General features: G+C 52.2%; 1 long non-coding RNA gene across 1 annotated transcript; it reads left to right on the top strand.

Annotated features, from left to right (window-relative positions):
* Positions 1-2753: 2753 nt before the first annotated feature.
* Positions 2754-5386, top strand: LOC117801874. Its single transcript, XR_004624639.1, has 4 exons — positions 2754-2895; positions 3951-4258; positions 4830-4941; positions 5026-5386. It is a non-coding gene; the product is annotated as an uncharacterized LOC117801874 (long non-coding RNA).
* The last annotated feature ends 10047 nt before the right edge of the window (positions 5387-15433 follow it).

The raw sequence follows: 15433 nt of genomic DNA, 5'->3' as shown, positions 1-15433 counted from the left end.
CCAGAATTAGGGGGCAAATTCCCAGAGAATTTGAGAAATAGGAGGAGTTCAGGGTGTTGGGGGGAAATCCAGGGAAGTGAGGCCGGATTATAAAAGATCGTAAAGCGAATTAGAGGTGATGCTGTGGGCAGTGGCAAGGATCAGATCCTCTGCCCTGCCCAACCCCCAGCCCCAGCACCCCACAGATGGCATCAGCCTTGGTCTGGAGCCTCATCTCAATAGAGACAAGGGGCCCTTGGCTCAGGACTAGTTTAAAAGGTGCATCTAAATTTATATCCTAAGTAGGTTTCAGACCCGTAGCTAGTTCTTGTCACCGAGTTTGGACCTGCCACCCTGGAGATCTAACCCTTTTGTGGCTGGCTCTGCCAGCCCACCTGTCCCCCTGCTTCCCGGGCACTGAGCTCAGCCACTGGGCCTCATACTTCCCTGTGCCGAGCCCTGAGCCATCACCATAGACCCTCAGGCTTTGGGCCGCGTGAGGCTGGGGACCCCTGGAAAGGCCAACTCCATCAGGGCTCAGGGCCACAGCCGAGGGGCCCTGAGTCTGGGGAGAAAGAGCAGGACATGGACACCCAGCTGGTGGGCTCAGTGCAGGGCCAGAGGGAGGGACAGGCCAGGGGAGGGGAAACAGTGGGCTCCGTTATGGAATCTGAGACAGGGAGAGAGATGGGTGGTCAGTCCCTGCGGAAACACAGCGTGTGTGAAGGCCAGGAGAGCTGATGGGACCAGGGCCCACTCACGCAGGACCAGGGGGCTGGGCCTGGAGCCTGGGAGCCTGCCCGTGACTTAAAGGCAAGGGGGGTGGCATCGTCCTTGAAGGGGTTTGAGCTGCGGAGCAACTGAGTCACACTCTGTAAGGGAGGGGCACCCGAGCTGCGGGGTCTTGCTGCTTTCAGGGGGTCAGCTCCCTCCCGGGCCCCAGAGCAGCAGCCAGCATCTCTGATTTCTCACTTCCATGGGCCCCCCGCCCTCCCGCAAGCCCCTGGCCGTGGCTTATGAAAGTGTGCAGCATTTTAGTGCCGAGGGGTGCCAGCAGCTCCCGCACGCCATTTTTGTCCACGCACACTCACTCACCATCCCTTCTCTAGCCTTCTGTATCTCTACCCCGGGAGCCTGGCACTGGGCCTGCTGGGGTCCCCCTAGACCCCAGGCTCACCCTTGCCAGGGCACCCATTGCCCTTCCCAGAGCAGGTGAGTCCTCACCCGGTTTTGCCTGGTGAGGCTGAGTTCCACCTGACCACTCTGTGTGGACCTCACAAACCTGGGCGGGGGGTTCAGGGGTCTGCAAACTATGGCCTGGGGCCAAATCTGGCCCACCACCTGTGAGCTGAGAATGTTTTGTTTTTCTATTTTGATTGTGGTAAAATAGAAATAACAGAAGGTACCACTGTAACCAGTTTCCAGTTGGCAGTGCCCGTTCGGTGGCATTAAGCACAATCATGGGCAGCCATCCCCACCGTCCATCTCCAAAACTTTTTCATCTTCCAAACTGAAACTCTGTCCCCACGAAACACTAACTGCCCCTCCCCCAGCCCCTGGCACCTGCTGTCTACGTCCTGGCTCTGTGACTGTGACTCCTCCGGGGACCTCTTTAGTGGGATCGTGCAGCGTTTGTCCTTCTGAGACGGGCTTGTCCACTCAGTGGAATGTCCTCAAGTTCATCCACCTTGGATCATGTGTTAGAGTTTCCTTCCTTTGTGTGGCTGAGCAAAATCGCATTGTATGGATGGGCCATATTTTGCTTATTCATTCACCCATCAACGGACATTTGGGTTGATTCCACCTTTGGCTAGGGTGTAGTTTCTTCTTGTAACAGCTTTATGTAGATATAACCACATACCGTCCGATTTCACCCATTTCGATTGTCTAATTTGATGATTTTTAGTATAGTCACAGAGCTGTGCGTCCATCACCGTGATTGATAATTATTACCCCAAAAGAAGCCCCGCACCCCTTGGCTGTCACCCCCACCCCCGATGAGAATGGTATTTACATTTTTTAATAGTTGAAAAATATCGAAAGAGGAATAGCATTTTGTGACGTGCGACATGCAGTGTCTCCTCCCCTCGCCAGCTGTGCTCCAATCCAGCGGAGTACCCCCACCCATCTTGCCCAGGGACCCCGAAGCCAGCCTCCTGCTTCCTCCCCTGCCAGGTCGTGTTGGCCACGGGGTGCGAGCACCCACTGTGCCCCCTGCCAGGTGGGGCTTGCAAACATCCCCCCGGGAGGCATGTTCGGATCTCGGCTCCAATGTCCCCCTCCCGACGGCTCCCCGAGTCCAGGGAGTCTCAGCCTCAGCACTACTGACGTCTGGGGCCAAATCGTTCTCTGTGGCTGGGCTGCCCCAGGTACGGCAGGGCTCCCCCCACCAGATGCTAGTGGTGGCCCCCTCCCAGGTGTGACCGTGTCCCCCAGGAGCAGAACTGCCCCCGGGTGTGGATAGCTTCTGTAGAACACTTCGTTTTTATAAAAGCAGTTTAATATTCAATTCTGTGAATATAGGCAGTGCGTATTTAGCTATTGCCCTTCTGGTACAAGCCTCAGCTGCTTCCAGTCTGTCACCATTATTAGGCACAATGTAACACACATACTTGCATGTAACACTGAATCACATTTTAAATCACAAAGTCACCTACAGGAAAGACATCCAGATGCGTGACAGATACATTCTTTTTCTTTTTCTTTTTTTTTTAAGATTTTATTTATTCATTTGAGAGAGAGACAGCCAGCGAGAGAGGGAACACAGGCAGGGGGAGTGGCAGAGGAAGAAGCAGGCTCCCAGCGGAGGAGCCTGATGTGGGGCTCGATCCCAGGACTCTGGGATCACGCCCTGAGCCAAAGGCAGACGCTTAACGACTGCGCCACCCAGGCGCGCCGGTACATCATTTTTCTACAGTAAGTTCGCACCCCCCACACCGCTGACATTTGGGGCTGGATCGCTCTTTGGTGGGGCCGTCCCGTACACTATAGGGAGCTGAACAGTGTCCCTGGTCTCCACCACCAGATGATGGTGGTGCCCCCCTGCCAGTGGTGACAACCACAAATGCCTTCAGGCATCAGCCGGGGTCCCCCGAAGGTTAAAATCACCATGCTCACCCCCACCCCAGTCCACCTGCTCTGATGGGAGGCAGAAGGAGAGTGGGGGGTCACTCCCTCTGGCCCCCGAGGGCCAACTCTGGGGTGGAGTTTTTACAGCCAGCATCCCTCCTGTGAGATGTAAAGTACTTACCCCTTTAGCAGATGGGTAAACTGAGATTGGATGAGGGAAGCCAGTAGTCTGTCCTCCTGCTCCCTTCCCCCAGGCTTTCTCTGAGCAGCAGAAATTACAGCCCTCAGAACCCAAAATAGCTCCTCTCTCTCCCTCCAAGGCCACCAAACACACTGGCCTGCGGTTCGGACTCCAAAGCTGCAGGGATAGAATAAGAGATTCAAATCCTGTCTCCTAGAGATTATAAACTTCAAAGAATGCACAGTGGTCTGGTCCCTGATGGTGGGGGCCCGAGTGGGTTTGCCCACTGTGCTGGGAAACTGTCACAAGCATCTGATGGGGAAAGTCAAAATGAGCACCCAAATGGGGGGCCAGTGAAACCCCGGGCTGTCCCCCTGGATGAGCTCAGAAGGAGGTCCCTACAGACTTTTTGGCGAGAACCTGGGATCCTGGGATGGCGCTGGCTTAGCTTAGAGGTCCCCTTCTCCAGGAAGCCTCCAGGAATGCATCCCACCCACCCTCATCGGGTCTCCTTTACGAACCTCTTCAGGGTTAGGGAAGGGTCTGAGCCATGCCTGGGCCCCGTTGGCTCCTTTTCACCTGGCCAGACAAGATGAGTGAAAGTCCCAAGATAGGTGTGGAGGCTCATGGGGGCAGAGCCCTGCAGCCTCTCTGCTTGTGCAGAAAAGAGAAGGGGGTTGAAGCCATTTGCAGCTCTGCCCGAGTGTTCCTGTGCCCCCAGGGAGATGGTAAGACACAGGATTCCACCACCCGAACCGAGTGAACACAGTTAACATCACCAGCCACGGGACAAGCCAACCTCTGGTGCCTCCTGATGAGACACAAAGGGAAGACCAAGTGTCATTCTTGTGGGTCCTGCCCTGAGAGGCCCAGCCTGAACCAGGTCACAAGGAGCCAGCAGGCCGGCCTGCTGGGGGTGTTCTCTGAAACACCTGCCCAGACTCTCCAAAAATATCTGTGCTATGGAAGACACATGAAGACTGAGACATGGCTCCTGAAGCTAAAAAGACAGGAGAACAAAGACAGCAGGTGAGTCTGGATCGAACCCTAAGTGAGAAAAGAAAACTTTGCCATAAAGGACGTCATCCTAGTTGTTCGGGGAGCTTTAACAGAAGACCACAGCCTGGCTGGTGGGGGGGGCTGGGGGGTTATTTCTCACAGTCCAGGATCAAGGTGCTGGCAGATTCGGTGTCTGGTAGGAAGCCTCTTCTGGGTTCGTCCTCACATACCAGACGGAACAAGGGAGCACTTTGGGGTCCCATTGATAAGGGCACTGATCCCATTCCTGGTGCTCCACACTCCTGATCTAATCACCGCCCAAAGGCCCCCCCCAAACCCGTGTCAGGGGTTAGGGTTTCCACATATGAACTTTAGAGTGACACAAACATTCAGACCCGGGCAGATATTACTGGGGAAGTTAGGGATCCGTGACTATCATAGATGAGATCATGTTACTTCTCAAGGTGGGATCTGGGGAGTGCGACATTTGTCTGGGGGCTGTGTGGGAGAATCTCCTGCTTCTTAGGGGTCATGGGGTGTGATGTCTGCAGTGTACCCTCAAATGGCTCAAAAATTGTATATCATCTTATTATATTGTTAGGGACTGAATATGTGTGTTCCTGTCCCCAAACTCGTCTGTTGAAGTCCTCACCCTCCTGGCACCTCAGAGTGGGACTGCCTTTGGAGATTGGGCCTTGCACGAGGTGACCAAGGTAAAAGGAAGTCCTAATCCAATCTGAGTGGCGTTCTTATAAGCAGAGGACACAGAGAGACCCCGGGGATGGGTGTGCTTTCAGGGAAAAGACATGCAGGACCCAGCAAGAAGGTGGCCGTCTGCAAGGCAAGGAGAAGGGGCTCGGGAGAAACCACCCCAACCAGAGCCTTGACCTTGGACTTCCAGCCTGTAGACCTGTGAGACAATGAATTTCTGTTGTTTAAGACACCTGGCCGGTGGTATTTTGTAAGGGCAGCCTAGCAGACTGATATCATATATATTAACATAAATTGTGTGTGTGTATATATAATTTCTATCAAGTGTATATATATTTATACATAAAAATTGATAATTTCTAGTAATTGTGTATATATGTCTACACATAGAGAGAGAGAAAGAGAAAGAGATAGAATGGTAAATGGTTAGCAGTTTGTGAGTCTGGGTGCGAGGTAGATAGATGTTCACTGTATTATTCTGACAACATTTCCCTAGGTTGCACGTTTTTCAAAATAAAATGTTCTGAAACAGAGCCTTGGTTCTCCTCCCACACTGAGCCCAGTGAAGGCAGATCTTGGGGCATGAGGTGGGCACCTGAATGTGGGAAGCAGCACCCCAGTTTCAGAATGAGGGTTGGAGGGACTGGAAGACTCCATGGCTGCAACAGGGGAACCAGGGCGGGCAGGGTCCCGCCTCCCAGGGCCACTGCAGGGGTCATGCCGGGGAGGGCATAGGGCCCAGGCCCGGCCAGAGGGTCCTGGGGCTGCCCCTTCCCCTCGGCCCCACTGGCCCCCGTGGCAGTCTCGGCAAGCTCAGGTCCGTGTGGCTGCGCAGTCTCTGGAGCGCTCCGCGCTGCCTGAGCCCCGTGTTTGCTCCAGCTTGCAGGAGTGCAGGGTGACAGGTCTGGTTGTTGGAAGCCGCGGTGCTGCGTACGCCAGAGGGCCGGGACGCCCTCACCTCCCAGCGGCGCCATCCATCCCGCCGGCCTCCTTCTGGTAAGCACCAGTCTGCTCCCCATCTCTGGACGTTCTGGACATTTCCTATAAATGCCACCATATAACACGTGGCCTTTTGTGTCTGGCCTCTTTTGATAATAGAGTTTTGAGGTTCACCCACATGGTAATAGTCTTCATTCCTTCGTATGACTGCTCCAATATGCATTATTTTTTAAAATCAGGGCTCTGCCTATAGAAATGCAAAATGCTATATTTGGTGAACATCAAACAATGTTTGGTTTTATTTATTTTTTTTATCCCCTCCACAAATCGCTCAAAATTGACTCAAGCTGCCAAAAATCAGACACTCCCAATGTTTAGCCGCAAGTCCATGGGTCTCCTGTGTAAAAGGGTCCCGGGCTCGGGCAGCCTTGGACAGCCCCTGCAGGAATAACATTTTAATTAAAAAGTCTTACAATGACAGGCTCGAAATGTAAACTCCCAGGCAGCCGAGGCCCCGGCCTGGCAGGGCGCGGGCCATGCCTGACATTCCAGGCTGGCCTCCTTGGAGCCCCAGCAGCCACAGAAGTCCCCAAGCTGAGCCAGGAATAGTTCTGCCTTTTATTTGGAAAGAGAATTACAGGGCGCACGGCCCAGCCCCGAGCTCGCTGCTTCGCAGCCGTATTTTTGAACATGACCGTAACCGCACACTTGCTCTCGATCGCCGCGCCAGGCTAAACGCTGCCAGCTGCCGGGACACTCGGCTCACGGCTCTAAACACAGGTTCTTTTTCATTCCTGTTCTAAGATCTACCCGACTATTTCTGTGCAAAAACAGATTTAAAATCTCTCTGGCTTAAGAGTCCATGGCAGCTGCCAAGGCCACCCTTTCCTCTCTGCTCCCCACAAGTGGATCTCAGGTCTGCCTTGTCTGTGGGGGTTTTCCTAGCTGGGGGAGTTGTCTCGGGGTCTCCCAATTCCACCTTCTTCCCCCACCCAGACCTGGGAGGTCCGGGGCTCTGGGATGGACAGACCCCTGGCCAGGACGAAGTGGCCATTCCTGGAAGGAGAATCTGGTATTGTGACCAGACAAAGCAGGATGCATGATGGGGGGAAGGAAAAGGATCATGTGGTCACAGTGGTTGAGCCAAGGTTTGAACGTGGGTCCTAGTCAGGTGACTTTGTTTTGGTGCAGTTGCTGAAGCTTGGCATTTCCTCAAAATTTTACACATAGAATTACCATATGACCCAGCAATTATACTCCTAGGAATATACCCCCCAAAATAAAAAACAGGTGTGCAAACAAAACCTTGTTCACTCATGCTCGTCGCAGCACCATTCACAATTGCCAAACTGTGAAAATAACCCGAATGTCCATCAGAGGATGGACAGATGAACACAGTGTGGTCCATCCATACGATGGTTTATTACTCAGCCCTAAAAAGTCATGAAGCCCTGATTCATGATACCATGTGGATGGACCTTGAAAACAGTGTGCTGAGCGAAAGAAGCCAGACACGAGAGGCCACCTGTTGTAGGATCCCATCTGTAGGAAATGTCCAGAATAGGCAAATCCATAGAGACAGAAAGTAGATTAGCGGTTGCCGGGGGCTGGGGGAGGGAAAAGGGGACAGGGTCTCCTTTGGGAACTGATGAAAATGTTCTGGAATTAGACAGAGCTTGGTGGTTGTGTGACATTGTGAATAGACTAAATGTCACTGGGTTGTTTACTTTGAAATGGTAAATTTTATGTCATACCAATTTCACTGCAATTAAAAAAAAAAGAGTTCAGCCCTGCCCTTGGGTTCAAGGAAAGGAAGTGTCCAGGAGCAGGTGGGGGAGATAACGGCATATCTGTAGCACCTGTGAGAAAAACTTTAGGGTTCCGTTGGGTTGATATGACTCAGCAGGGGGCGGGGGGAGGGCCCTGGGATGCTGTGAGGCCCTGCCACATCAGCAGAGGTATACGGTCCAGATAGAGGGAGGTGGGTTCTCCGGCCAGGTCACAGCCAAGGAACAGGGCTCAAATCTGGGGAGCTGGGGCAAGGACAAAGTGGGGGTTTGGGGATGGGCTCAAGAAGGCTGAGAAAATCTGGAAGCCTATCCCTTCGAGGAGAAACAGGGCCGTGTGAACTCTCAAGCTGGGCTGACTGCGCTCAAATCCCAGTTTGGCCACTTAGCAGCTGTGTGACCTTGGGCAAGCCACTTAACCTCTCTGAGTCTCAGTTTCCTCATCTGTAAAATGGGGATAACAATAGTATCCGTTTCATAGCCGTGAGAATTCAGTGCCTTGTAGTATCGGCTACGCAGGTAAGAATCTTGTCTCAGGAAAGAGCAAGACAGGAGGCACCCAGATAAGAAACAATGACTCAGGACAACTGCGTTGTGTCAGTGGGAGAGACAGATTCCAGCAAGATTGTGGGCTGAGTGGGGGCAGGGACTGTGTTTTCTTGGTTTGCTGTTGTCCCCTCCATGCCCTGTATAAATGTGGGGTAGCTGAATGGGTAAATAAATGGGAATAAGCAGGAGTGATCTCACAGAGGAAAAGGTTTTGAACTGGGTTTTGACGGATGAGTAGGAGTTTTCTGTGTTGCCAGTGAAGCAGGTGAAAGGGCATTCCAGGCAAAGGGAACTGCATACGGAAGGCTGTGGAGACGTGAAGCAGCATGTCAGAGTTGTGAGCAGTGAGCTGAGCTCGAGAGAGCCTGGGTCTGCCCCTCAGAGACCCCCAGCCCACAGTAGGTGATCGGGGGGCTTCTGAGGAAGCTGCCCGCCCCCTTGCCAGAAGGAAGCCGGCCACTCCTCTTTGCTTCAGAGTGGCCCCCAGGAATTAAAAACATGTTCTCATCCAGAGAAGATATACAAATGGCCAAAAAGCACATCAGGGAAATGCAAATCAAAACCATGACAAGATACCATTTCACACCCATTAGGATAGCTACTCCCCAAAAATCAGGAAATAACAAGTGTTGGTGAGGATGTGGAGACATTTGAACTCCCGTGCACCGTTGGTGGGAGTGTAAAATGCCTCAGCCACTGTGGAAAACAGAATTGCTGTCCCCAAATAAATTAAACATAGAATTACCATATGACAATGGTCCCACTTCTGGGTATATCTCTAAAAGAACGGAACGCGGGGTCCTGAAGAGATATTTGTATGCTGTGTTCGCAGAAGCATCATCCACAGTAGTCAAATGAAAGACGGGAGCAACCTGGGTGTCCAGGGACAGATGAATGGGCAAACTCCATACGATGGAGTAATATTCAATCTTAAAGAGGAAAGTCATTCTGACACCTGCTACCCCAAGGATGGACCTTGAGGATATTCCGCTCTGAGAAGTAAGCCAGTCATAAAAGGACAAAGACAGGCTGAGCCCACTTACGTGAGGTCCCTGGAGTGATCAGCTGTCTAGAGACAGGAAGTGGTGGGCGCCAGGGGCTGGGGGAGGGGGTGGGGAGTCCGAGTTTAGTGGGGCCAGAGTTTGAGTCTCACAAGATAAGCAAGCTCTGGGGATGGAGGGGGAAGGCGGCACGGCTATGTGAATGCGCTTAATGTCGCTGAGCTGGACACTTAAACATGGTTCAGATGGTGAATGTTACGTGTATTTTGTCACAAATATGACTGCAGTTAAAAACAAAATCCAGCACGTTCTGAGGGGTGTCTGTAAGACAACAGGGCATTCATCTATGGATGGAGGGGGCTCCCTCTGGCAGCCCCCTCAGTGATGACAGTGAACATCTCACACTCTCCGTGACTCAGTTTCCTCCCGTGCAAGCTTGTGGCATGTGGCTGTCCTCTGGCATCATTGGGAAGGTCAAGATGCGATTATGGGGAAGCCAGACGGGGAAGGGAAGGGTTCTCGGCCCATCCACATGTCTCTCTTGGGAAATCAAACCCAGCATGTTCTGTTTTGGCTGAAGGAGCCCCACACCTGCCCCTTTATTCTGTGGGCAGATGCTGAGGCCTTTAGGCAGCTATAAAACTAAAACTTGCTGATATTGGTCGAGTGCCTACCAGTCCCAGCCCATTCTCCCAGGAGGCCAGCGCGGCAAACAGGCTCAGAGAGGTGAATTGACTTGCTCAAGGTCACTCAAGATGTGTTTCAGGAGACATGTCCTCATGATGGTTTAAAACCACGGGGGCACCTGGGTGGCTCAGTCAGTTAAGCATCTGACTCTTGATCTCAGCTCAGGTCTTGATCTCTGGGTCGAGAGTTCAAGCCCCATGTTGGGCTCCACACTGGGCGTGCAGCCTACTTAAAAATATCAAATCACGGGCAGAGTCAGTGTCTTAGTTCCGACAAAGCACCATGGTTGTGGAAGATGCCACGTCGGGGGAAGCCGGACGAAGGGAATTTGGAACCCTGTTCTAGCTCAGCAATTCTGCACGTGCGAAATGCAGTAACTCATGAACGTGGTGGGGAAGGGGCAGAAAGTGCTGTTTTGAAAACTGATGCCTAACTTGGGGTATCCAGATGGGATCTTGGGACAGGATCCCAGAGGGAGACATGGAGAAATCTGAAAAACGTCTGGAGTTTGGTAAACAGCATTGCCCCAGCATTAGTCCCTCTGTTTCAAGTGTCCCCTGGATGTGTAAGAAGTTGGCGTCAGGGGAAGAGGGAAGGGGAGACCAGAACACTTTGGACCGTCACTGCCACTTTTCCAAAATCACAATCTGGATGATCTAAAAGTATTTTCTCTTAAAACTTCCTTTTTATAAAGTCACTGCAGTTTGGACCCAGACAGGGATGTATCTGGCCAGAGAGGACACAGGGCCCTTTGTCAGCATTGGGGATCAGTGACATTGGTCAGACTGCTTCGGTTCGTCAGGACCTGGACCCAAGGCCACTGCAGGGCCAAGCGATGGGAGAAAGGAGTAGCCTCATGTGAAGGGGTCCAGTCCCCTCAGAGACATGAGGGACAGGCGCCCAACCCCTTCCTCTCCCTTGCCCCCTCATTCGGGCCATTGGAACCTCCTAGGCCTTCAAAATTACCCTGATCCTGTTCCTTCCCTCCACTGCCACCCTGCTCCAGCCTCCATCACAGCTCCTAGACGCCCCTCTGGCCGACCCACCCTCCCCTTGGCCTCCCTCCATCACTTTGTTCCAGCCACACAGGCCAGCCTGTCCAGGGCTTCTCTGCCTCAGGGCCTTTGCACTGGCTATTCCCACTGCCCAGAACACCCTTTCCCCAGGAAGCCACATGGCTTCTCCCCCCACCTCTTGGGGGCAGGGGTCTGTGCTCCCGTGGGGTCCCCCCATCCCCAGCAGCTGAATGAAGTAGCCCCTGTCACCACTTCCTTCCTCGCTTACTGCCTGTCGCCCTGCTAGAACCCCAGCTCCAGGAGCACAGGAGATGCAGGTTACGGCGACACGGGGCGTGGGCACTTATGGAGCGTGTGCAGTGGATGCATTTTGAGATAACTGGACACCTGCAATGGAATTAGCGCACAGGTGCACCCCCGCACGTTTCCTGGGTCCCTTGTAATTCTTCTCCTCCCCACTCCCACCTCATCCCAGGCATCCTCCATCTGCTTTCTGTCACTGGAGTGCATGCTTTCTAGAATTTCACATAAATGGAATCATGCAGGACGTGTTCGCCTTTTTTCTCGTGGCCTCGTAATCCCGAGCTCCCTCCCTGCTCTTGTGGGGATCAGCGCTTTGTTCCTTCTCGTGGCTGATGAGCGTTCTGTGTGTGGGTGGACACAGTTTACTTCTCCCTCCACCAGCTGACGGGCATCTGGATTCTCGCCAGTGTCCGAGATCACAAATGAAGCCGCTGTGAACATTCCTGTGGACGTACGTTTTCATGTCTCCTGGTAAATACCTAGGTGTGGAATGACTGGGTCAAATCATACGTGTGTTTAATTTTTTTTTTTTTTTTAGTTTAATGGAGGTGAAATTCGAGTGAGACGAACTTAACCCTTTTCAAGTGAACAGTTCAGTGCCCCGAGTACATCCACGTTGTTGGGCAACCATCTCGTCCATCTAATTCCAGAACTTTCCCATAACCCCAAGATGTTTAAGGGTTTAAAGCTGCCAGGCTGTCTTCCAAAGTGGTTGTACCCTCTGGCATTCCCTCGGGAGGCGTTCTACCCGCTCCACACGCTCGAGAGCAGGCGTTTCTATCTGCCTGTTCACCCTCAGAACCAGCCCCGGGTCAGCAGGTGCTCAAGACATATTTGTTAAATACGAGCGCGAATGAATGACCACGATCACTCCTGGGGCAGCTTCTGAAATACATGGCCAGGGTCTGGACTAAATCCAAGGGGTGGTGAAGGGGGAGATGCCCCCCCTGAAGCGTGGACACCCCGGGGCATCCGGGTCACAGTGCAGCTCCATGTGCTAGGCACCAACAGTCCTCAGCTCATTAGCTACACGTGTCCCATTTACACAGGGGGAAACTGAGGCCCAGAGGGCCCCTGGAGCTTGTGGCACTAGCAAGGACCCTGCAAGGACCTCTGTGTGGAGGTCAGAGCTGTGACCTGGATGCTTGGCCCTTTGAGTCAAATTCCAGGAAGCGAGACCAAGGGGACAGGACAAGCGAGGGTATCAACTGAGGCTCATTTGTGCCTCTCTGTTTTTTTAACCAGCAAATCTCCAGTGTCCCTGATTTTCACATAAATAATATGTACATATATATTGCATATTGACTTGAGTAAATACGTATAAGTAAAAATGTATTTATGATATTTCTATCCATATTTGTAGCTAAATATAGATTTATATACTATGCATCAATATATTATATGCTGATATATTTTTTTTACATACTTGCAGATATTCTATACAAAGATATGCTGTCAATCCTCATCCTTCAGAGGTTCTGTGTTTGCGAATTCTCCCGCTCACTGAAACTTACTTGTAACTCCCAAATCAATTCACGGACACACGCAGAAATCTGAGTTGCTGACATTCGCGTTCCTAGCCGAGGTGGCCCGAGGCAAGGCTTTGCTCTCTTGCTCTTGGAGCAGGCATGAGTCATCGCACTGCCTGCCGCGCGATCCGTGTTAACAAATCAACAGAATGTATTAAACAAGGTGTCTATAAACAGAAACACACATAAAACAAGGTTATGGATGGACCGGTGGATGAAAAAGTTGTGACGGAGGCTCGCAGACACCGAACCCTGAATTCCTTCTAGGGTCAATGGTCCAGCATTTGCTAATTCTGTGTTTTCGGTGAATAAAGAGAATTGCGTGTCTGTGTGTGTGCGTATATTATACACAAATAGAAATGCTAGCATGTGAAGGCACGTGAATCTACCATATGCAAATAAATGTGACTATAGATGTGAATATGTTAGATACAAATGTATACCAACATTTTATATTTACATTTATATAATTTAAAAATATGTATGTATAGCATATGTATTTGCTCTCGCAGGCGGTTTGTTTGAGTCCTTTTCCAAGCCAGCGTGGCATGGGGTTGAAATATCTCTTATGTCTCTCTAACCTCTTAGCTTCTCCTCTCTCCTTCTTTATTTCTCCTTGCTCTTTATTTATTGTAAGGAGCTGGGGTCCCTAGTCCTGCAGCTTCCTGCAGTCTGGATCCTGCCACTGGCATCCCCCTGCCCCGTGTTGCCTGCTACACTCTGACTCAGGGTTGATTTTCAGCGTGCTGCTGTGTTGGCCACCTCCCTGCGACGCTCAGTGGGTCCCCGGGCTCCGAGCTGTGGGCCAGACCACCCATCATCGCTCCTGTGGACACAGCCTCTGACGATCTCCGCCTGCAACCAGAACGTCACCAGGGACCATGTTTGGCGCTGGACAGCCGTCCCTCTAAAGCCAGGGTTCCCTCTGGGATTGGGGTGGGGATAGTAAGGCAGAAACCCACCCGTGCTGGGTCAGACCTGTCTTTATTTAGAATGGCTGTACTTTGTTCTTGCTGGATGTCTCTGCATTCATTTTGATTTTCAAAAATATTGCATCACATATTTTTTATCTCAAAGATGGGGTTTTTTGGAGCATGCTGAACCCCCACTTCCCCTCTCTGGGCCCCTGACTTTGTTCCTCCTCTGCACAGGAGAAGAGTGATGGCATGTCCTCTGCCTGCGGGGCTGGGGGAGGCTGAGAGGAACCCACAGGCCGGGGTGTTTTAGACCCCCTCCCCCCCAGGATGAGGTGGCCCTGGAAGGGAAGTGGTTCAAGAGAGGATATTGAGAAAGAAGATGGTCACTGGGGTCACTGGGGCATTGGTTGGGGGGTAGGGACAGAGGACCTGGGCACATCCCCGGCTCCGTTGCTGGGTCCGTAGCATGAAGTGGCAGCCCCACTCTTCTGCCTACAGACCTCAGGTTCCCGAAACGGACATCCCTGGTTCTCTGAGTTTACTGAGCACCTACGATGTGTCAGGCTCCCCACTCCCACCCCACCGCCACCCCAGGGACACAGATAGACCCAGTCCTGCCTCATGGAGCTGACATTCCAGGGGGAGGGAGTCCGATGATCTGATTACAAGTCCCGATACAGATGGGGAATTGGGTAAACAGGGCGGTGAGAGAGAGGGGATGAGGTGGCCACTTTAGTCACTGGGGGGGGACTTCCTAGGGGCCCTCTCTGAGAAGGTAGCATGTGAGCTGAGACTTGAAGAAGGCAAGGAATGTACTATGTGAGAATTTGGGAGATTGGCGCTCTGGGCAGAAGGAACAGTACTTGCAAAGGCCCTGAGGTGGGAGACAGCTGGGCTTCCAAGGAGCCATGAGGCTGCAGATCATGTGAGGCGGAGAGGGAGAGGCAGATGGTGGGAGGAGGTAGGGTGGGGAGGTGGGTGGATGTTTGCCAGAAACTTCAGAGAACCAGGAGATAAGTTTGGAGGAAAACATGCTAAACTAGCTTCCAGATGTAATTTCTCAGTATCTGCCTTTCTTTTTTTTTTTTTTTTTTTTTTTTTTTTTTTTTTTTTTTTTTNCAGTATCTGCCTTTCTAAGGCCCGGTGGCCATATTGTGCCTCTGAAACACCTCCCCTGAAAAAAAGGGGCCAGCCTCCCTATGAAGAGAGAGCTTCTAATAGATAATAATAGCAGTCACGATATCAAGAATGCACAAGCTGGGAGCAGAGGCAGGATTCGAATCCAGGTTTGGTTTGTCAGCTCAGCCCTCACTCTTGACTATCCTCCGAGGCCCCTCTCCAGCCCGGGCTCCCTCGTTCTCTCAGCCTAGACAGGGGGAAATACCTGCATGCCTCCCCGTCTCGGAGCTGTGCGTTGGGAAACAAATTTGTGTCCACTGGCCTTGGAACCAACTATAAATGCTTGGGGCTGGGGCAAAGGAGGCCCCCCCCAGGTTTCAGGTGGGGGGATGTAGAAACCATGGGAGAGCCCCAGGAACCCCCAGCCGGGCTCAGGCTGGGCGTGGATATCCTGGAGGCCTTCTCAGAGACAGCAGCCAAACAGAGGCCTGTTTTCTAGCAGCCCTACAGGGCAGGGACTTGCTAAACGCTCCTGCTTGCGGCTGTAGTTGCCCTGAGACACCCAGTGTTCTCGGATCCTCTTCTCCTTCTCCTTGCAGGTGATTTCTCTGAGCAGGCCCAGGCCCAGGCTCAGTCGAACAGTCCCT

The sequence above is a fragment of the Ailuropoda melanoleuca genome, chromosome 4 (assembly GCF_002007445.2).
Source record: "Ailuropoda melanoleuca isolate Jingjing chromosome 4, ASM200744v2, whole genome shotgun sequence".
Taxonomy (NCBI): domain Eukaryota; kingdom Metazoa; phylum Chordata; class Mammalia; order Carnivora; family Ursidae; genus Ailuropoda; species Ailuropoda melanoleuca.
This window is presented reverse-complemented; position numbering and strand designations above follow the sequence as displayed.